At 35.5% G+C, this 22,519-nt stretch overlaps 2 pseudogenes across 1 annotated transcript; both read right to left on the bottom strand.

Annotated features, from left to right (window-relative positions):
- Positions 1–13,293: 13,293 nt before the first annotated feature.
- LOC145627228 (L-type lectin-domain containing receptor kinase IX.1 pseudogene) lies at positions 13,294–16,975 on the bottom strand (annotated as a pseudogene). Its single transcript, XR_014111352.1, has 2 exons — positions 14,552–16,975; positions 13,294–14,005 (listed from the first exon to the last, which is right to left on the bottom strand). The product of XR_014111352.1 is annotated as an L-type lectin-domain containing receptor kinase IX.1 pseudogene (transcript).
- Positions 16,976–17,621: 646 nt separating this feature from the next.
- LOC145627227 (L-type lectin-domain containing receptor kinase IX.1 pseudogene) lies at positions 17,622–20,018 on the bottom strand (annotated as a pseudogene).
- Between the last annotated feature and the right edge of the window lie 2,501 nt (positions 20,019–22,519).

Here is a 22,519-nt window from a genome sequence, read left to right as displayed (position 1 = left end):
TGTTGAAAAGCTCACTGGAGCAGCTGATTACAAATCTTGGAAAAGATCTATGGAGATAGCACTCACAGAAAAGAAGAAAATAGGCTTTGTACAAGGAACGGTGCTCTGATCTGCATATGCAGAGGATCCTGTCAAAGCAGATCAATGGGATACCTGCAACTCCATTGTAATATCCTGGCTTCATGGTTGGTTGTCTGATACAATTGAAAAATATGTTCTATATGTTAGTACTTGTAGGGAATAACTTCAAGCTTTTAAAATCCCACTAGCTCGAACCCCACTGTGATCATACACTAAAGTACGGTGGCGTCCAAAAGGGAAGAAGATAGAGCAAAAGAGTTGCCAACAAGTTTTTTTAGGAACTTGTAAACCGTTCATAGGATGAAGGTTACACCCCTTAACGATCCAAGAGATCGTCAACTCCATAAGGTCTAGAACCAAATAAGGGTTCGAGGATGAAGGTACAAATCCAACCTAAAAGAGATTGAACCTGCCCTAATAATAGGCCTCTACTTTATTCTGATCGTATTCATGTGCGCTTTTTAATTAACATACAATCAATAGGATTAACCCTAAATCTGTTTAATCTATGTTGGTTGAATATTAATGCACAAATAAACTATTATTGGTGATCACTTGAATTATAATCACATTAACCCTAAACAAGATTATTAATTATCTTATTAAGCGTGATTACAAGTACCAAATTCCCTTTAAGCATGCATAAAAGGCGTGATCAAGCAATAAATATAAATAATCAAGCAACACAATAAATAATCAATATCATGAATAATAATTATAATAATAATAATATCATCATAAATAAAATAATTATCATCAAAATAATAATAATAATAATAATAATAATAATAATAATAATCATAATCATCAACAATTATAACAATTATAATAATTATCATGTTCATGTTAATATTAAAGCATAATAATTGCAAGATCCTAGGCATGATACTAACAAGATTAATAACAAACCCTAGCATGTCACTAAACAATAAAAATCAAATCTTTAACCCTAACATGATACTAACAATCATAAATATTAGGAAGAACATAGGAAGCATCGTAACAATCATATTTAATATATTTGATATTATAACCTTTTCCCTAAACATGATACTAGGAATATCATAATAACAATATAAACATGATTTCTACATCATAATATCAATTAATCAATTAAAGTACTTACTTTGATGCCTCGTACCTCTTTCTAATAACAAAATACACACGTTAGTAACTTCAAGGAAAATAATAAACAAACAATTAAATTAAATAATTGAAAGAGAGATTTGGGACCAAACCCTCAGAAATTAAACCTTTCACGTCTAGGGCGAAGGTAACTTCGAATATGGCTAGGTGTTTCTAGATCTTGTGAAAGCGGAATTTTATATGTGAAAGATTAGTTTAGAAAAAGGAGAAAGAGAGAGAGAATAATCAAGAAAATCTTGATGAGAGTTGGTGAATTGAAATAAGAATAGATGAAATCTGGTTATCGAAAACGGAGTTTTTAATACGTTATTTATAGAGAAAATCAGCCAAAAAGATAAAATTAACAAAACAGAGTCTGACGAACGCAAAACAAGGTTGGCGCCATACATTAGCCATTGGCGCCAGGCGCCAATGGCTGGCGCCAGGCCTGGTTCCAGGCACCAATGCCTGGAGTCAGGCGCCAAGCCTATTTTTAACGCGTTTTTGTTTTTATCATATCTTTTGATCCGGAATCCAAATAAGGCATGTAATATGTCGTTGGAAAGCTCTTAAAGTCTACTTTCCAACCCAATTAGAATCAGATTAAAATATTTTGTAGATAAAAAGATATAGCCAAAATAGTGGAAGGGTGTCAGTTTTAGATAAAGTTTCATGTCTCATTCATATCTTTTTCGTTATAACTCGGATTTAATATTATAATATATCATTGGAAATATAATTTCAAGATCTATCCAACCATATAAAATTTGGATAAATATTATGAGGCACGAAAATAAAATCTGAATATATTCCACTTCGTACAAAACAAGGATTCCTAAAAGGAGTAGTTTTATTCAATTTCAAACTCTTTAAAACATAATTATCAATCCTAACTCCATTAGGATTTAAAAGAACATTCTAGAGTATTCTAAAAGACTATAATCAATCCTAATAGCTTTAGGAATGATAATTAATAATAGGCCCTCCTCTAGATCATTGGGCCGCATATAAAAACCAAATCGGGCCCAGTTTAGTATTTTGGCCATAACTTCCTCATTATTCATTGGAATTGGGCTTATAATATATCGTTGAAAAGGTCTTTTCAAACCCCATCCAACTACACCATTATTGGACCCATATCATGGACCAACCAAACTGGATTGACTATTTTCTTAAAATAAGTTTTCAAAAACAGAGAGAAGAGAAAAGAAATTAAAACTTTCCGCAACACTAAACTTTCCACACTTTCGCTTCATTCGATTATGATTCAACGTGAAAGGTACTCATCACCGGGTTTGGTTTTGGGGAGACACAAATGGGTGTCTACAGTATTGCTAGAGAAACTTGGGTCCAACTTGAAAAACGTTTCTCTAAGTCTAATGGCTCTAGAAAATATAAACTGAACAAAGATTTGTATAAATTAATGCGTATTACACTGGCATGATTATCTTGTGGGAATAAATTGATGCAATGAATGTGCTGCCCTTTAGTTTCTGAGTCTAGTCCTAAGATTAGGTCTTTGTTGAATGCTATTGCAAAGTATCAGGAAGAATGTAACATAGATTGTTTCAATTCCTAAATGGCTTGGATGAACATTATGGAGCTATGAGAACACATCTTCTCATGCTCACCCCCTTACCTACAGTTGAATTTAGCTTGTTCAATGCTTCAACAAAAAGAAAGTCAGAGAGAAATACTTCTCATGACTAAAACTGAACAAGATATTTCTGCTATGTACAGCAAGAATTCTGGAAACTCAGGATATTCTAGTAACCAAAGCTATGTTTCTTCCAACACTGAAAATAATAGCAGGGGAGGTGTGTGTAGTGTATGTGGTGTTAAAGGTCATGAACCAGACAACAGCTGAAAGGTGGTGGGCTACCCTAGCTGGCATCACAAGCATAAACCAATAGCAAAGTTTGGAATGAATCTGCAGAATCAGAATTGGAGCAAGCCATCACCTAAGCTAGCTGTTGTTGCTCACAGTGCTTCATCTCCAGAACAAAGCAGCTCATGGAATGTCACCCTCACACAACAATAGTTTGATCTGAACAGCTGTTAAGACAACATTACTGAAAATAGTCAAGTATGTGCAACTTGTCCCATGGCAAAATTCACAAAGCTGCCTTATGATTTGAGTTCCTCTCATGCATCTCATCCTTTTGAATTGATTCACATGGATATCTGGGGTCCTTATAAAGTTTGCACAAGGGGCAAATACAGATATTTCTTGACTATAGTAGATGACTTCTCAAGAACAACTTGGGTGTACCTGTTACAGCACAAATCTGAGTCCCTTGACAAACTCAAAGAATTCTCCAACTATGCTCAAACACATTTCAAGTGCAAGATAAAGTATCTCAGATCAGATAATGCTCTAGAATTCCATGACCAACATTGTCAAGATGTTTTTGCAAATCTGGGAATTGTTGATCAGACATCCTGTGTTGATAGACCCCAGCAAAATGACAGCAGCTCATTTGATCAACAGACTGCCCACACCAGTTCTAAAGAACAAAACTCCTTATCAAGTCTTGTTCAAATCTTAACCAGACTATTCACACTTGAGAGTATTTGGGTGCCTGGCCTTTGCTGCCAACCTAAGTGGGACTACAGACAAGTTTCAGCCCAGAGGTGTATACTGTGTGTTCATTGGGTATCCTGCAACTCAAAAGGGTTACAAGTTACTTAATATAAAATCAAAGAAAATCTTTGTATCCAGGGATGTCACATTCCATGAAACCATCTTTCCATTTCAACTTACCTCTCTTGATCAATACATGAAACCTGTGCCTTCCACTCTCACCCAAAAAGACAACTTCAATCATATGTATATTGATGAAATTAAAGATCCAAACCAAAATGAAAACACAACAGACACACCCACTCCTATTTCAATTCCTACTTCTGATGCCACTCTAATCTCTTCACCTATTTCTAACTCCTATCAAATTCCTTCTCCTATTCCTGTTCCTTTTCAGACACAAAGTGATAGCCCTTTGACTTCTCTGGATACAGAACAAAGTGTGAGGCAAAGCTCAAGACCAGTGAAACCACCTGTTTGGATGAAAGATTACATCAAACCTAAGAAAAAATCTGAGATTCATATAGCAAATTTGGCTTCTCAAGAAGTTGGTCATGAGTTTCATTGCTTTATGTCTACCCTTGCTACATCTCAAGACCCTATATTTTATAAACATGTTGTTACTAATCAGCATTGGGTGGATGCCATGAACAAGGAGCTTGAACAATGTGAATTGAATGGCACTTGGACAGTCACTACTCTTCCACAAGGAAAAAGGGTGATTGGATGTAAATGGATATACAATACAAAATTCAAGTCCAATGGTGATATTGAGAGACATAAAGCCAGAATAGTTGTTTTGGGTTACATACAACAATATGGGCTGGATTACAGTGAAACGTTTGCTCTTGTTGCCAAGATGACCACTGTCAGAACTCTCTTAGTTGTAGTTGCAATGCATGGTTGGGTTACCACTCTGTAGACACCCAAATGTGTATCCCCAAAACCAAACCCAGTGATGAATACCTTTCATGTCATTTGATTATCGAACATAGCGAAAGTGTGAAAAGTCTAGTGATGAGGATGTTTTTATTAAAATTTCTCTTCTTTCTGTTTTTGAAAATATTTCTTTTCTTACCCTATTTATGTAAAACGTTCATTCCAGTTTAGTTTGGTTCATGATATGGGTCCAATAATAGTGTAGTTGTATGGGGTTTGAAAAGACCTTTCAAACGATATATTATAAACCCAATTCCGATGAATAATGAGGAAGTTATGGCCAAAATACTAAACTGGACTCAAACCGGATTTTACCTACGGCCCAATGATCATGTGGAGGGTCCAAAGGTTTAATCCTATTCCTAAACTAATTAGGATTTATTATAATCTTCTATGAGTTTCTAAAAGATCTTAATTATCCTTTTTGAAAAGATAAAATCAAAGAGTTTGAAATTGAATAAAACTTTCCTTTTTTAAAATCCTAATTCTATTCGAATTTAAAGATGTTCAAAGACAGTCAGATATTATTTTTGTGTCTCATAATCTTTATCCAAATCTTATATGGTTGGATAGATCTTGAAATTATCTTTCCAATGATATATTATAATATTAATTCCGAGCTATAACGAAAAAGATATGAATGGAATACGAAACTCTATCCAAAACTAACACCCTTCCACTATTTTTGCCATATATTTTTATCTGAAAAATATTTTAATGTTATTCTAATTGGTTTGGAAACTAGACTTCAAGAAATTTCCAACGACATATTATATGACTTATTTGGACTTCTAAATCAGAAGATATGATAAAAACAAAATCCGCAAAAACTGTCTTGCATCACCAAACGACAGGTTCGTCGCCTGGCGACGAGCCCTGTCGCTAGCGACAGAGATATGTCTTATTCTTTTTCGAACTCTGATTCGTTTCAATTGATTCCTAACTATTTTCTTATAAATAGGGTCCTTCGACCTCCGTTTTCAATAACCAATTCTCAACCAAAATTCTATAATTCTCTTTTCTCTCTAAGTTAAAAAAGCTTATTCTCTCTCTCCCTCTTTCTAGCCTAGCCCTTTTACAAACACAATTCCTCATACATTAGCACTAGAAGCACCTAGCCAAGTTTGAAGTTGTCTTCGTCCTAAACGTGAAAGGTTCGATATTTCTGAGGGTTTGGTCCCAAATCTATATTTCAATTATTTGATTTAATTATTTGATTATTATTTTCCTTGAAGTTACTAATGAGTGTATTTTGTTATTAGAAAGAGATACGACGCATCCAAGTAAGTTATTTAATTGCTTTATTGATCTTTTGATATAGAAATCATGCTTAGATTGTTATTTTGATTCCTAGTATCATGTTAGGCTGTTTTATTGCTTCCTAGTATCATGTTTAGGGTAACAACTAAAATTTCTAATATCAAGTATGATTAAAAGGATGCTTCCTATTTCTTTCCTAATATCATGTTAGTACCATGTTAGGGCTAAAGCTTTGATTTTTATTGTTTAGTGACATGCTAGGCTTTGTTATTAATCTTGTTAGTATCATGCCTAGGATCTTACTATTATTATGCTTTAGCGTTGATATGATTATGGTTATGATTATTATTATGATTGTTATTATTATGATGATTATAACGTTGCTTGATATTTTATTACTATTGTTATTGCTTGATCACGCCTTTTATGCACGTTTAAAGGAAATTTATACTTGTAATCACGCTTAATAAGATAATTAATAATCTTGTTTAGGGTTAATATGATTATAATTCAAGTGATCACTAATAATAGATTTATTTGTGCATTAATATTCAACCAACATAGATAAACAGGTTTAGGGCAAATCTACTGATTGCATGTTAGTCAGAAAGTGCACATGAATACAAGTAGAACAAAGTAGAGGCCTATTATTAGGGCAGGTTCTTTCTCTTTTAGATTAGATTTGTATCTTCATCCCCGAACACCAGTCATGGTTCCAGACCTATTGGAGTTGACGATCTCATGAATCGTTAAGGGGTGTAACCTTCACCCTATGAACGGTTTACAAGTTCCTAAAACTTGTTGGCGACTCTTTTGCTCTACCTTCCTTCCCTTTGGACGTCATCATGCTTAAGTGTATGATCACAGTGGGGTTCAAGTTTGGGGTGATGCTTGAAATATTCCCTACACACTCAAATGGTTGTAACCAATGCATTCTTTCATGGTGATCTGGATGAGGATGTTTATATGTCTCTCCTCAAGGGTACACTGGTCATGGTAGCAAAATTGTGGTTGATTTCTAGGGCAATGCTCCTGTCAAGAACTCTCAACTTGTTTGCAAACTCAACAAGTCTTTGTATGGGCTTAAACAAGCCCCAAGACAATGGTTAGTCAAACTCTCTTCTTCTCTTGTCTCCTTTGGCTATACACAGTCAAAATCTGATTACAGTTTGTTCACCAAACATCAGGGTCAATCAATTACAGCCATCCTGGTTTATGTTGATGATTTACTTATCACTGGAAATGATAAGTAGGAAATTATTACTCTGAAAACACTCTTGTCTTCTCACTTTCACATGAAAGATCTTGGTCCCTTGAGATACTTTCTTGGCTTAGAAATTGATCACACAGATCAAAGGATCTTTATTTCTCAAAAGAAATACATAACAGATGTGCTGAGAGATGAAGGTTTGCTTCATGCCAAACCTCTGAAGCTTCCCATTGATACTCTCTTGAAGCTGGCACCTGATAAAGGCAAACCTTTACCAAATCCTGTAATTTATCATAAATTACTAGGGAAACTGATCTATCTGACCATCACTAGGCCTGATATATCATTTAATGTGCAATTGTTGAGTCAGTTCATGCATTTCCCTACATCTACTCATTTGCAGGCTGTAAAAAGACTACTAAGATATTTGGCTGGTTCAACCTCTCAAGGAATACTTCTTGCTTCTTCTTCTGCAGCACAGTTAACTGCTTACAGTGATAGTGACTGGGCTAGTTGTACATCTACTAGAAGGTCAACTACTGGCTATTGTATCCTTCTTGGGAAGTCACCTGTCTCTTGGAAGGCAAAGAAATAGTCTCTAGTTGAAAAATCATCAGCAGAGGCTGAGTACAGGGCCATGGCTCTCACAGCCTGTGAGGTGACCTGGCTAAAAGCTCTGTTGAAAGATCTAGGCTTGTCTTCTCTAGGTACTACTCTTTTTATACTGTGATAATCAAGTTTCCATTGCAATAGCTGCAAATCCTGTTCTACATGTAGAAATTGACTTCCATTATGTTCGAGATATGGTCAAATCAGGTGATTTTATTACTGCTCACATTAATTCTGAAGATAAACTTGCTGATATACTCACTAAAGGCCTATCAGTGAAACAGCATCTGCAACTCTTGCACAAGCTTGGTGCTAGCAATCTTACTAGCCCTCAGCTTGAATAAGGGTAATGAGCAGGATATTTGTAGGGCACTTTGGTATTCTTACTAATGGAATCAAATATGTTATGACAGCTACTGTAGACACCTACTTTTGGCCTCTTGTCCCGAAAAGGAAGTGCGATGATGTTACAAAAACCCGTTCTTCATGCTAAATCAAAGTTGAAGTATTTATGGACTACAAAAAGCATTATGAAGTAAGTTAAAACCCATATTTGAGACCAATCTATCTTAGAGCCTTGTCCAATTACTAATTAGGCCCAAAACGTGTTCATACATGTTTAAACTTGATTAATAACGGACCCAAATGCGTCAAATGCAATGATTGGATCCAATGGAACCTACATTGTTGAAAACCGAGACAAAAAGATAAATCAACCATCAAATTCCCATGCAAGGCCTATACATATGGATATTCCTTACAAAGAGCTTTCCAACAGTATATTATAAGCCCAATTCCGAGCCAAAACGAAGAAGTTATGATCATAACACTAAATCGGGCTCAAAACCGACACCCTTGCACTCCAACGGCCATAACTTTTGATCCATAACATATTTTAACCTAATTCTAACGGAATTGGAAAGTAGACATTTAGAGCTTTTCAATGATATCTCACACGCCTTAATCCAACCCAGCAATCAAAAGTTATGGAAGTTTTAAAAACGCGTTTTTGTATAAGGCAAACCGCAAACCAACGCAACTCGATAAGTTGCGCGCGCCTGGCACGCGCGACTCATTGAAATGCACGCGGCACCCAGCGCGACTCAGAGAGTTGCACGTGCCACCTGACGCCGCGGCTCTAAAACCCTAAACCTATATTCCTACGCCTATAAAAAGGGGTCTTCGTTCAGCACTAAACACACAGAAAAATCAGAATTCTAAACCCTAAATTCTGAAATCCTTAATCTCTCAAATCCTCTTACTATCATACTACTTTTATTCTCTCTTCCCAAATACTTTCCAACCCTAATTGAATCCATTGAAATCGTTGGAGGTATAAAGAAGAAATAAGGTCCAAAACATCTAAGACAAAGATCAAAGCATACAAAGAAGAACGGTTAGTTTCCTGAGCACTTAGATAAATCACTTTACTTATATTGTTTAAATAACTTTAATTGATTAGTTAGTGTTGTTTGATCACTTTAAACAAACTTTTAATTAATTCATTCACATAGTACTCTTTCGTTAATCGATTAAGACTAGAATTTGAATAATTAATTGTTGTTTTATCACTTAAGACAAGGTAAATCTTGTTTATTTATTGTTCATTCACGAATATTGATTAAATAAGAATAACGAATTTTGCAATGTAATTTCTATATGATTAATGCGTGTAAATAAAATCAACTAACTTAGTCTTTAGGTATCACGTTGCATATATTGTTTGGTGATGAAATTGTGAAACAGGAAGAGCTAGTAGAGGCCGCACTAGGGCTAGAATAGCGATTCCTCCCTTAAAGGAACGTTATTTTAGTACCCTCGCTTTCGAACTCATTTATGGTTTATGTAGACCAATTTGGGCATGGGTAAACTTACGATTCGTGCTAATTATTCCATGAACTCCACATGGGAGAAAGGCATGAACGAGGTTTATGAGTTTTCCTAAAACTCATTGGCGACTCCCTACTTGTTTCTTATAAAAAAAACGTGATGACAAGATCAATTCTAATTCAAGGTCCCCCAAACAGTCAGGAATTCAAATCCTACTACATCTTAACAAGTGTAAAGTCCTAGGCTTCTAAAGGGTCAATGGGCATTTAAGGAGAAGATCCCCTACGATGGGAACACCCTCCTTACAGCTGCTATATGCCAGCTACTTGGGTTGTTAAGGGATCTGAATTTAAGAAAGATTCTCTTAGCTGTTTTCTTAGTTTTGGTGTAATAAAGTTGTATTTTGTCCTGATATATATCAAGTACAATGTGTGCCATTTTGAGATTATGAGAAGATATATCAGCTTTCCTCCTCTCTGCTATTCCCACACATCTTTCTCTCATCCTCTTGCACACTAATCTTCTATTACTCTTTACACGCCTTGCTATCCCTGATGATCATTGCTCAATTCCAATAAATCCCTTGCTGCGAGTCTGCGACCAACATTGCAGTTCGCAGGAATTATAGAATTTGGAATAACATATGACCATATGTAGCAAATTCTACTTTCAGGCGAACCAAAATTGTTAATGCGTTAAACTACATAGTATGATCTAGGAATATGCTATATCTATTTAAATTACATAGTATGATCTAAAAATATGCTATATCTATTTAAATTACATAGTAATCTTTATGATCTAGGAATATGCTATATCTACTTTCAGGGGAACCAAAATTATTAATGCGTTAAATTACATTATAATTGCACTTACAGGGGTAAGCAATGCTTAAAGTTGTCAGAACTTAACAACAAGCTATCATATTTATCAAGGGATGAATAGCCTTTTTGGTATTTAAAGGATTCATCTCTGCATGACTGTAATAGCAGTAAGTACACTACACTATAAAAAGAAATCAACAATGGAAAGATTACATAAACAACCAGATTTCTTTAATATTTTTGTAAGCAAAACTTCCTTATCCAACCAATGTGGGACAATCACCTTTTCCCCAAAATACAAGTGGAAAAACAAGCTAGCTCACACATTTAAAGACAGTTTCACAATTATTATACATTGTAGACACCCAAATGTGTCTCCCCAAAACCAAACCCACTGATGAATACCTTTCACGTCATTTGATTATCAAACAAAGTGAAAGTGTGAAAAAATGTGGGGCCCTTTTGTGTCATATATTGTCCCTCCTCTCCTATATTTCTTGTTTCTTCTGCCTAAATGCAATGGTAGTAACAATTTTCACAATTTTCCCCCTAAATGCATAATTTTCTTGATTCTTAATTTTGGTTTTATTTTTTGCAAACTAAAAAAAGTTGTCATAATAATTTGTTAGAGCATCTATTTTTCATAATTTGTTATAATCCCTTTTTTTTCTCAAACTTTAGCGTTGGGTCTCTTTGGGTTGAATTAATTACAAATACCATCAAGGATTGTTGGTATCTAAATGAATACCATCAAGCATTATTGGTATCTAAAAGAACACAATCAAGATGCTGGTATCATAAAAAGTACCATGCACAGGAAAAGATAGAACAAGAACAATATCAAATACCATCAATGACTAATGGTATAAAAGAATACCATCAAGAGAGGTTGGTATCCAAAAGAATACCATCAAAAATTGTTGTATAATACCATCAAGGACTGTTGGTATCTAAAAGAATACTATCAAGAAGTTGTTGGTATCATAAAAAGTATTATTAACAGCAAAAGATAAAACAAGAACAGCACCAAATATCATCAAAAAGTTTGTTGGTATCATAAAAAGTACCATCAACATCAAAAGATAGAACAAGAACAACACCAATGGTTAATATACTTCATTTTCGTCTGAGTTCATATCGTCGTTCGCTTTTGCTTATCTCTTCACCCTTAGCTTTAGCTTAGCTTTGGTCTGATGGGTTTCTCTCTCTTCTTTTAATTTCGAATTCCTTCTTATGTTTTCAGATCGTCATTTGCTTAAGCGTTTCTCTTCGCCCTTACCTTTATATTTTCTCTTCTATCTTCTTTGAATTGAAATGGTTCGAGAAGGGTTTCTCTCTCTTCTTTTGTTTTTGGACTTGCCCCTTATGTTCTCTCTTTCTTCCCTTTTAAATTTTTTTTTGTAGTTCTTTAAAGTTTGGTCATCAGACAATTTTCAGAACAATAGGGGTCCACCACTACAGCTATGTCCTCATAATATACAAAATTACTAAATTAAGCTGAGAAATTCTCGCGGAAGATGAGAGAGAAAACCCTAGTTAACTAATACTCCCTCTGTTTTTAAATACTTGCTCTATTTCTATCTTTTGCACTATTCATTTGTCCTACTTTGACTAATGTTTGTTATTTATATTATAGAAAAAATATAGTGTACTTGTTGGAATCATCTCAATGAATAGATTGTTAATTTTCAATTGTTAGAATTTATACTTATTGATAATTAAATATATTAGTGATCAAAGATTAGTATCGGTATGCGTGTCCAAGATAAATGGAGCAAGTATTTAAAAAGGGAGGGAGTATCATGAAAGAATTATAATATTATGATTGTTATGCTTAGCAATATATACAGAGTATAGGATTAGGCATTGCTCTAATCTAGCTATAAACAAGGAAAGTAAATAATCCTAAGGCTAAATACAAGGAAACCGAATTATACAAAATTATTTACACTTATCTTAACAGAGCACTTGCCAAGTTAATGACTTAAAATCTTGGTGGAAACAAAATTATGTGACTTAATGACTTCATACTCATAATAATTGGTCGTGAACTTTTACAAGGTTGCATACTTGATACTTGCATAATTGCATTAGATTTGTACCATGGATAAGTTTAACAAAGCTTGATTGTACCATTAATGTAATTTAATGGTAATTTCCCAGCTGCAACGTATTCGTAAATGGTCCTATAATAAATAAATACAAGGAAAATGACAGAAAAACATGCCTGGTCGTAATAATTTAGTAAATTGAGAATATATATATACTTGAGTACTTACTTAAAAAGTTGATGACTTTTAAAAGTTTGTCTGGGTGGCCAAATTGGAAAGGCTTCACTGCCACTCTTTGTGAGCTGAATCGCCCCATTCGCTGTAAAAGTATCATTCATATATGTTAAATGCAGGTATGGGCCGCACCCACAAACCAAGAAAGAGAGTTCACTTCACAAGATCAAAGGAGATTTCATCCCAAAAACATATGGCAATAGGAGGAGTAACCCCTTAGTCTTATAAAATGTTTAACTCTCTCTTCTTCAACCAATGCGGAACACTTATATGTGGTGACACTTGAGAGGTTTATTCTTCAACAATATATCTTGGTTGAAACTAGTGAAGTTAAAGAAAAGTGATTCAACATGGTTTAGAAAAAAAAAAAAAAAAAAAAAAAAAAAAAAGCAAGAAAACAAAATATTGAAACACAAACTGCATACTATAACAGTGAATGATTGACAATGCAGAAAGACTGGGCTACAAAATTCTAAGCACAAGAATTACAAGGCTGCATTGCAAATTATTTGTACCATTAATAAGGTAAACAAAGCTTAAATCTACTACTAAACTCTGGCTAGTTAATTTAATCAACCTTATTAATGTAACTTACTTGTAATTTACCCAACTGCAACTTATTGACCACGGTCAATTCGTTTATATTATTACAAATAGTCTTCATTATTGGTCCTATAAAATTATAAATCAGCAAAAAAGGACAATAATGACAGAAAATTATATGGCTGGTGGTAATGCAGTACAACAGTATAAAGACTTGAGCACTTGCCAAGTTGGTGACTTAAAGTTGAATCGAAAAGAGAGAATACTCTCAGTGTGTTTTAATTATATGGCTGGTGGTAATGCAGTACAACAGTATAAATACTCTCATTGACTTAAAGTTGATTAAGGGTATGAAATTCAAATCATTGCTGAAGCATTATCCCCTTTCTGCTTCACATGCCTCGGTTTCCCTGACGCTCAAATCCAACAAATCTTCTACTGCCACCAGTACTGCAGTCTGCAGGAATTATAGAATTTGGAGTAAAACCAGCTTCATATGATCCCAGAATACCCAATGTATACATTAATGACCTTAATTACTTAGTATGATCTAATATTTTGCTATATCATTCAAGTTGTAGGATAGTTATTAGTCGCTTTCAGCTTGATATAATTGTACCAACAGGTCAAATAATGATTGATGTTGCTAGAAGTTATAAATATACTGTCAAATGAGGGGGGAAAACGCCTTATTTGGTAATGAAGTCTTCATTTTCTGCATAAATTTCAATTGAAGCAGAACACAAATTAACAGAAAGAAATCATTAATGGATTTATTTCATGAACATAATACATAACAGCAACCTCATTTAATCTTGGGGGCTTGGGGCGGGTCATGTTACGTCAAACAGAATTAGTTGTGGATCCTAGACTTTTTCTGGGTATTAGCTGTAGCAAAAAAATAGTTAGGAATTTTTTTGGTTAATTAAACAACCAAAAAAAACATAAAAACAGAATATTGCACTTTTTTAAAAAATTTTGAAAAGCAAAAGATTAACAAACTATTGTCTCAAATTGAATGAAACTAAAGACACACTGACACACTGTACAATATAGTGTACAATGCACTAAACATTGATATAAAATCCTACAGCTTTGCAAAAACTATTAGGGCAGTACTGATGCTAGAAAAAGAATGAAGTTTTCGATCAAGCTAAGTGACAATTTAACAAACAAAACACCAAGAAATCACTTACAACCAAAAAGAATATAAAATGGGTAATTTTCATCAGACAAATAGAGTCTAGAAAAGAAGAAAAACCTAATCAGACTCTTGCATTGTCTACCAGCAAAGGAGTAGTCCCAGATACAACCGAGTGAGCTGATGAGGAGCTTGTGGTGCCAGTAGCACTGCTTCCTGTTAACCCAGAGGAGCTTGAGATGTAGAAAGGTTCTACATTTGTTGGCAAAGAGCAATAGGTGGGAACTGGGAACTTTGTAGGCAAGTTAGGCAAAGGAGACTCCTTGTTAAGAGCATTTATAACCTGTCTTATGGAAGGACGGAAAGTGTGTTCAGGATGGCAACACCACAACCCTATGATCATTAAGCATTCCAATTCCTGAATGTCACAATCTCCTTCTTTGAGTGTTTCATCGACTGCATCAAGAAGACGGCCTTCTCCATAGAGCTGCCACACCCACTCTATCAAACTCACCTTACTAGGCTCTTCCTTGGATTCAACAGGCCGCCTTCCACAAGCAATTTCAAGGGCCACCACCCCAAAACTGTAGACATCAGATTCTTTGCTGGATTTTCCTGTCATAACACACTCTGGGGCTAGATAGCCTAAAGTGCCGGCCAATACAGTTGTTTGAGATCCTAGACTGTGGTCTACAAGCCTAGCTAGCCCGAAATCTCCAAGCTTAGCATTGAAATTAGAATCAAGCATGACATTGCTGGACTTAATATCCCTGTGCAACACACATTGTTCCCATTCTTCGTGGAGATACAGTAAGGCAGATGCCAGGCCATGGGCAATTCTGTACCTCTCTGTCCAAGGTAAGACCATCTTTCTTTTGTTGGCGTAAATATGGGTGTCAAGACTTCCATTAGACATAAATTCATAAACAAGAAGCAAGTCTCCTCGTTCATGGCACCAACCAAGAAGTTGAACCAAATTTTTATGCCTCAGGCGACTAATAACCTTCACCTCTGACACATACTCCTTCTTCCCTTGTTTAGATCCCCTTGATATCTTCTTAACTGCAATATCCCGGCTAAGATCAGACAGATAACCTCTATACACACCTCCAAAACCTCCCTGTCCTAGCTTCCCTTCCTCAGGGAAGTTGTTAGTAGCACGAATAAGTTCACTGTATGTAAACCTCCTTGGCCCAGTATCCTGATCAAAATCATCATCATCCATATCAAAATTTATGTCATCGTTATTATCTCTGGATCTCCTTCCCCTCCACATAAATGCTAATGCACCTAATCCAATAATGATGACACTTATACCCCCTACAAGGCCACCAACCACTGCTGCTTTACTTGTTTTTTTGCTTGGCCTAGTTGATGGTTGATTGCTTGTGTTATTTTGCGGATGTGGCGTAACAGTAATATCGACATCTTCTAAGGTTGAGTTGAAATCCCAAGAAAGGATGTTATGAAGTTCATAATTAGCCCCTGTTGCAGAAGCAAACCCAACTCTGACTCTTTCCGGGAGAACTGATCTCAGGTCAATGACATATGAAATGTTAGATTCTCCATTAAATACAGGATTAGCATCATAGCTTAAGTAAACACTTAGATATCTGGTAGAAGAATCATAAGTTATCCATGCATTGGCTGTACTCCTGTTCTTCAGGCCTTCAGTCAGTGTAAAATTTGCTTTTGAATATACAGAATTGACATTTATTCCTACATGATCATTACTCGGAGCCCCTGAAAAACCTGGATCCCAGCTATTGTGGAAGCTATCAAACTCGACAGCAACAAACGGGTATGTACTCGTATCATTGCAAGATTGACCAGGGCTAGATTGACCACCTATCAAACCAAGACACCCACCAGATGAGTCCCCTGGAGCACCAGCTGAAACATCGAATGGCGCTAGAAAAAAGGCGAGTCCATCACCATAGTAGTTTTCATTGTTAATTATCTGTGCGATATCAAAAGAAAAGTGGGTGGTAAAATTTGTTGTCTTGTTAGTGCTTTTATCCCAAAGGCGCACAGCCTGATTGTAGGATGCTCGTCCTACACTTTGACTGTTACCGCCAACAGCTCTATTGGCAGTCAGCTGAATAGCGCCATTTACAAGAGTTGTATCGTTCCTTAAGGTAATATTTGGTGTGTTTTGGTTAAAACTAGAGAAACTAAAGCTCAACGATTGTACATGTGAGACAACAAACAACAGCAAAATAAAGATATGAAAGATAGTAGAGGTCATTGGGATGAAGTATAATGATGAACCGAAGCTGCGAATTGATAAGCTCATTTCTTTAGATTGGAATACAGAGCAAAAAATACAAAGAATGAAGAAAGGCAGACAAAATTATAGGTTGGATACAAAACTTGCTCAAATTCACTTAGAAAAGTCCAGGTTACACTATATTCAGTTTTCTGCTGCAGTTTGTTGACTATGTCAAACACAAACTACTCAAATAATTCTATGCTATAATTAAAGCACCGTGTTAGTTACAACCAGCTAAGTCATAGAAATCTAGATTAAAGGACAATGACTAAAATCCATATGTTTATTACGATCAAGTACCGATGCTGACATCTATCGTGGAAAATAAATACTCCCTTCGTCTTTAAAAACATAGTCCTGTTTATCTATTTATTTCACCCAACTTGATTAACTTGACTTCTTAGCCTCGCTCTCTTTCTTGATATCTTATGGCTTATGCAATACGTGGCCATCCATTAACTCTTTCTCAATAGTCACTACACTCACTAGTTCTTAATACAGGGTCACTTAGTCTCTCCTCTTCACCTCATCTTTTGTTCAAATTTAGACCCTTCTATAAAAAGTCCAGGAAAAAAATTATTCAAGATTGCAACACATTGCATGTACCAGGTCTATGGAAAAAATAGTTTCCTCTCAAAATTACGTTCAACTCGTGAGCAAAGGTGCAAAGAGTCAAAGATGTATATGCATATACTTTCTCCATTCCCAAAATGTTACCCAGTTTTACCTTTTGAGAAAGTTTCACAAATACTACACGTACTAATGTAGAATCAATCGTACATGATCTGAAAAAGAGATCTCTAGTCTTAGATTCTTACAACGAGCCAATGACAGAGTAAAATCTTTCCTGATGGGGGACTTAAATTTTTGGCAAATAATGGGGATTAGCAGGGTTCAAGAAACATTATGTTAGGGATTAATCATACAACCAAAATTTCCTTTGAATTCATACACAGCAGTACTACATTTAAAACAATGCATAAAACCTTGATACAATACTACAGTGAAACAAAATTAAATTGATGCAGCACTGATTCTGGAAATCACAGAAAATACTTCAATGTACAATTGTACAGACTGTATGTTCAGAGAGTTACCATAATGAAATAATTTTAATAAACACCCTTTTTTTCCTTAAAATATAAAGATGTATATATTAAGGCTAATCAGACTTCAGCACTGCATTTTCAGACAACAAGGGGAAAGAGCCATCACAAATAACTGGCCCAGAGGAAGAGCATGTAGCTCCGCTACTGCCTGTAAATCTAGAAGAAGATGTGATATAGAAAGTATCCATTTGGGGAGAACAATAGATTGGAACCGGAAACTTTGAAGGCAAGCTAGGCAAAGGTGATTCCATATTTAGAACACTTAAAGCATGTCTTATAGAAGGACGATAAGTATGGTCTGGATGGCAACACCACAAGCCAACCACCATTAAGCTTTCGACTTGCTGAATGTCAAAATCTTCTTCGAGACTTTTGTCAACTGCTTCAAGAAGATGGCCTTCTCCATAGAGATTCCAAACCCATTCTAACGTACTCACATTATCTTCAACAGGCCGCCTTCCACAAGCAATTTCAAGGGCCACCACCCCAAAACTATAGACATCAGACTCCTTACTAGCCTGTCCTGTGATAACACACTCGGGAGCAAGGTATCCTAAAGTACCAGCTAATACAGTTGTCTGTGCACCAAGATTGTGATCTACCAATCTTGCCAGCCCAAAATCTCCAAGCTTGGAATTGAAGTCGGAATCAAGCATGACATTGCTTGGTTTGATATCTCTATGCAATACACATTGTTCCCAATCTTGGTGTAGATATAGCAAGGCAGATGCCAAATCTTGTACAATTTTGTACCTCGTTGCCCAGGGTAAAACAACCTTTCTCTTGCCTGCATAAAGATGGGTGTCAAGACTTCCATTAGGCATAAATTCATAAACAAGAAGCAACTCTGCTCGTTCATGGCACCAACCAAGAAGTTGAACCAAATTTTTATGCCTCAAACGGCTAATAATCTTCACTTCTGACATGTACTCTTTTATCCCTTGCTTTGATCCCTTTGATATCTTCTTAACAGCAATTTCCTTGTTGAGATCTGTTAAAAATCCTTTATACACACCTCCAAAACCTCCCTGTCCTAGCTTCCCTTCCTCGGGAAAGTTGTTAGTAGCACGTATAAGTTCATTGTATGTGAACTTCCTTGGCCCAGTATCCTGGTCAAACTCGCCATCAATATCAATATTTATGTCATCCTTATCTCCCCTGGATCTCCTCCGCCACCTCATATACACTACTAAGCCTATTCCAATCATTAAGATACTAAAACCAGCTACAAGGCCACCTACCAACGCCGCTTTACTCTTACCTTGGATTTTACCTTCTTCCAAGGTTGAGCTTAATTCCCAAGAAAGGATATTATGAAATTCGTAATTTGAACCCGTTGCACCAGTAAATCCAACTCTAACTAATTCCGGGAGAACAGATCTCAAGTCGATGACATAAAAAAGGTTGGATTCCCCATTAAACACCGGATTAGTATCATAAGTCAAGTAGACACTCAAGTTCTTGGAAGAAGAATCATATGTTATCCAAGAATTTGCTGTAGTTCCATTCTTCATAAATCCACCACTCCATAACAAATCAGCCTTTGAAGCTACAGAAGTGACATCTATTCCTATATGATCCGTCGTATTTGGTCCTGCTGTTGCATTACCCGGATCCCATGGCGAAGCGCAGGTATCAAACTCTACAGCAACAAATTGGTATTTACTAGTAAGGTTGCAAGTCTTTATGTTGAATTGACCACTTATCAAACCAAGACACGCACCAGCTGAGTTATCTGGAGCAGAAGCTGTTGAGTCATCAAAGGGCGCTAGAAAAAAGGTCAGCCCATCAGCATAGTGTTTAGGAGCATCCTGTGAGATATTAAATGAAAAGTGGGATGTAAAATTGGTTGTCTGATTGGTGTTTTTATCCCAAAGGCGCATGGGCTTATTGTAGGATGCTCGTCCTACACTCTGAAGATAATCAGCACCATCTGCACCATTTCTGGTGAGCTGGATTGCCCCATTTGCAGGGATTGCATCGTTCTGATAGCTAATAGTCTGTCTACTGTTTTCGTCGAAACCAGAGAATTTAAAGTACAATGATTGTACATGGGCAACAATAAACAGCCATGAAACAAAGATATGAAAGACACATGAGGTCTTATTAAAATGAATGGAGAAAATAAATGAACTCAAGGTTTGAACGAATTCACTCATTCCTAAAGAGGGGAAAGCAAACCAAAAGCTACAGAAATAAAATTAAAGGAGATGGATGATGATAGGCCAACTAGCTTGCTCAACTTCATTTATAAAGTCCAGGAAAACTAATTAGCCAACTGCATTTTTTTGACATCGTCAAACAGAAGTACTACATTAAAAAGAAAGTTACGAAAGTGCACATGTTAAGATGGATACTCCCTCCGTGTTTTTTTAAGTGTTACACTTACTAAATTCGGTTGTGTTTTAATAAGTGTTACACTTTCTTTTTTGGCAAAAAGCTACATTAAAATATTATATCTCTCTCCTTTCATGGCCCCCACCAAAACCCACTACTACTTTTTTTTATTATAGTTCTCCTCTCATATTTATTACTTTTCAATAAACTATTAACCCCACTATCTTTCTTTTACAATTTTTTAATACTCCAACTATTTCACTTACCTCTTATTTTATTTAAGTCAATTAAATCGCCTAAAACTATGTGCCGGTCAAACTATAACACTTAAAAAAAATACGGAGGGAGTATGTGGGAACACTGTAAGAGATAGAATCAGAAATGAAGTTATTCGCAAGAAAGTGGGTGTCGTAGGCATTGCACACAAACTAAGGGAAAATCACCTACATTGGTTCAGATGTGTAAGACGGAGACCCGAGGGTACAACGTTACGAAGATTGGGAGAGTGGGATCATCAAGAGGTTAAACGAGGTAGAGGGAGATCGAAAATGACTTGGTTGAAAGGAGTTAAGAAGAATATGAAACATATGGATTTGCATGAGAATGGGGTATTTGATCGTAAGGGATGGGGTAGGTAGATTTTTGTGAATGACTATAATGAATAATCACTTTTGGTTCATATAGTTGACCCCACTTATGGGATTTAGGTGATTGTCAAACAAAAGTACTACGGCCATGTTATGATTTATTGAACTGAACTGAGTTGAGCTGGCTGAACTGAACTGAATTGAATTGTTTATGAGAGAAGGAAATTAGGAACTGAACTGAACTGAAATGAAATGAAATTAACTAGAAGAGAAACAGGCCCTACCTCTCGTTATATGAAGTGATATTTTGGCCACTTCTATATTAAGTTTTTAATGCATAACTTTAACTACTAATATCATTAATGGCGAAATTATAAAAATTATGAAAAAGTATACATCGACCATTAAAGATCTCAGTATCTTTCTTTATCATACAATTGTTTTTGTTCGGACCATATGAACTTCATACAACAAAGATAGAACGCGTTTAAAAATCACAGTATCAGTCAGATCAAGGAAATCAATAAATAAGAGGAATTGACATATAATTGACCTGAAATGTACTCTCTTCTTAATACCCTACATACCATCACAAGTCAAAACTCGTGCTCGATCAGTTCATATCAGTTTTGCAATTTTTCTGCAGGCAAATGTTTGCATGATTATTATCTTTTAATTTTGTTCAAATCTAAAGTCCATTCATTTATTAAGTTCAGCAACTAACACTTAACAGAAACAATAAATATGCTAATCCAGATGAGACAAGCTGAGTATGATGTGGCTTGGTTTGTGTTGATGAAGCGAGTCAGCAATTTAACTGATATGCTTGGCTATTACATTATGCCATTTGCTGATTTCTCTCTTAAATCTGCATGAGTACTAACTACTAAGGCAAACGAAGAAGTCAACTAAACTCTTACTTAAAAGTTGTGGGGAAAAGTCAACCTAGTCCGGATTAACAGGCAAGACCCATTGGAAGAGGAAAAATTAGGGGGGAAACCCCATCTCCAAAGTTCCCTAAGTGGAGTATAATCCTACAACATATCTCATGGTTATAACTTATAAGATGCAAAAGTTTCAACTATATGTCAAGGCTTGCTTGGTATAAAAAAAAATGGTAAGTTTTGGAGGGTTTATTTTTTATAATAAGGCGTAAGTGAAGTATTTATGGTATAAAAAATGATAAGAAAAATTGGTAAACTTAATATTGTTTTGAGAGATATTATTAAATAATCATTAAATGTCAAGACTAGTGAGGAGAGAAATATTCCAAAAACTAAAAATAAATTAAAAAAAAAATTAAAAAAAAAAGTAACACTTAAAAAGGGTTAAGAAAAGTGTAACACTAAAAAAAACAAGGGGACTACAAAGTAATCAATATCCCTACCTTATAAAAAGTAAAAAGTTGCTCTTATGAATAGTGCACGGACTTTTATACCCTTCAAAATATTATTTTACCTTTGTACCCCTATTTACCCTTCAAAATGTGTTTTACCTTATATTTGTAATTTCATACTCCAACAGTACAACTTCAAATTGTTCTTACCCGTCTACATTTCCTTACACATTTGAGCTTTCTCTCCTCCTCTTTCTCCACACTATCTTTGCCATTTCCAAGTACTAAATTCCACATCTTTGTTCACCACCTTCCCAAAATTTCCAAATCAAATTGTGGCTAAAAAAAAGTTGACAATACCAAGATATAGCGGAAAAGGAATATATAACGAGGACCTTTTCGCGGTCGACGGTCTGGAAATGGGAACGCTGAGGAAGGGGGCCTCGA

This window comes from Chenopodium album, chromosome 4, assembly GCF_948465745.1.
Source record: "Chenopodium album chromosome 4, dcCheAlbu1.1, whole genome shotgun sequence".
Classification (NCBI taxonomy): Eukaryota; Viridiplantae; Streptophyta; class Magnoliopsida; order Caryophyllales; family Amaranthaceae; genus Chenopodium; species Chenopodium album.
The sequence above is the reverse complement of the archived record's forward strand: the minus strand, read 5'-3'. Positions and strand labels throughout refer to the sequence as shown.